Source organism: Anabrus simplex, chromosome 4 (genome assembly GCF_040414725.1).
Source record: "Anabrus simplex isolate iqAnaSimp1 chromosome 4, ASM4041472v1, whole genome shotgun sequence".
NCBI classification, from domain to species: Eukaryota; Metazoa; Arthropoda; class Insecta; order Orthoptera; family Tettigoniidae; genus Anabrus; species Anabrus simplex.
Window position 1 is genome coordinate 370576738 of NC_090268.1, and position 1857 is coordinate 370578594.

The 1857-nt window shown below is 44.4% G+C and overlaps 1 non-coding gene across 1 annotated transcript; it reads left to right on the forward strand.

Moving 5' to 3' along the window:
* The first annotated feature begins 451 nt into the window (after positions 1 to 451).
* On the forward strand, positions 452 to 524 carry TRNAA-AGC (transfer RNA alanine (anticodon AGC)). The gene has a single exon. It is a non-coding gene; the product is annotated as a tRNA-Ala (tRNA).
* Positions 525 to 1857: the final 1333 nt, after the last annotated feature.

Genomic DNA, 1857 nt, shown 5'->3' on the forward strand with positions numbered 1-1857 from the left:
TATTATTATACTCGTACGTAGGGAGAACTGTAGATCCTGAAAGCAAGAGACCCAAAGCCTGAGTGCGGCGCTCATCTGAGGTCTTATTGTGAAGTACTCCAGTTTAACTGGACTGCACAGAACCTGTCTGGTGAAAGGATGTTTAATACGCAGAGGTCTTCTGACTTGACCTTCTGAGACGGAGTGGACATCGTTCCAGCCCATGTAGCACTCTTCAATTTTCTGGAAGGACCAGGAATCGATCCAAGGCGTCCGGGGGTGGCAGGTAATCACACTAAGCAATACACCACAGAGGCAGACCCTAACTTTTATATAGTAGTGTATCATCTGTGAGCGCTTGTTATCTATGTTCCAATATGGCAGTTTCCTTGTTTGTTTATGTCCGTGTATCTGTGGTCCATTCAACTAAAATACTGTACAATACGCGCACAGTAAGAGTTTTAATCGTACTGGGGGCGTAGCTCAGATGGTAGAGCGCTCGCTTAGCATGTGAGAGGTACCGGGATCGATACCCGGCGCCTCCAGGATTTCCGTTGCGTTTTTTTTAATGTGCAGAATGTGAAGCAAACATGTTACAAGGGAGCTGTTTGTATTGGAACAGAAACATTCCATTGAAACCTGGGAGAATAACCAATTAATATATTCTGAGTCCGCCTCTGTGGTGTAGTGGTTAGCGTGATTAGCTGCCACCCCCGGAGGCCCGGGTTCGATTCCCGGCTCTGCCACGAAATTTGAAAAGTGGTACGAGGGCTGGAACGGGGTCCACTCAGCCTCGGGAGGTCAACTGAGTAGAGGTGGGTTCGATTCCCACCTCAGCCATCCTGGAAGTGGTTTTCCGTGGTTTCCCACTTCTCCTCCAGGCGAATGCCGGGATGGTACCTAACTGAAGGCCACGGCCGCTTCCTTCCCTCTTCCTTGCCTATCCCTTCCAATCTTCCCATCCCTCCACAAGGCCCCTGTTCAGCATAGCAGGTGAGGCCGCCTGGGCGAGGTACTGGTCATTCTCCCCAGTTGTATCCCCCGACCAAGAGTCTGAAGCTCCAGGACACTGCCATTGAGGCGGTAGAGGTGGGATCCCTCGCTAAGTCCGAGGGAACAACCGAACCTGGAGGGTAAACAGATGATGATGATGATGATATTAAATTTATAAATATATATATTTCTACTGTAGTTATAATAACTTAGCAGTTTATTTAGATCGTAGTGAAGTTGTAAATAGTACATTTATTACAACAAGGCATGTCGTCACGTAGGTCTACTTCGAGAGAAGAAATTGAGGAACGTTTGGGTTTCTTTGAAGGTGTAAACAACTCTAATTTTAGGGAAAGTGGTGATTATGATGTTTCTGGGTCTTGAGATAGCGCACCAGAGTATGATAGATCCGTGCCATTGGCTAATGGGCTTACAACATTTCGTGCAATGTCAAAGAGTTATAGTGACAGTGCTAAAGGAAATGACAGTGACAGTGAATTAGATGATTCTTGGACTGAAGGCATATTCCCTGAAAGTGATGTTGTCCATCCCCACCATTTTTATGAAATTCCAGGGCCAAAACACATAGGCCTACCTCAATCTGATGCTCCACCCATAGAATATTTAAATCTGTTCTTTACACTTTTATTCCTGACAATATTCGTTGATTTTGTATGTTGTTCTGATCTTCTGAACGGTTCTGTAGTAACAAATACTGCTACTAGACACAGTTCGCTCAGATGATTACTATTAATCTTCCAAAATTCATAAAATATCCAATCGCTGACAAGTTACACTGTTGGTGTCTTTCTTTCCACATGTTCAATATTTTTGGAAATGAGTTTATAAATTGGAAAGTAGACCTACATTAACAATATACATCTT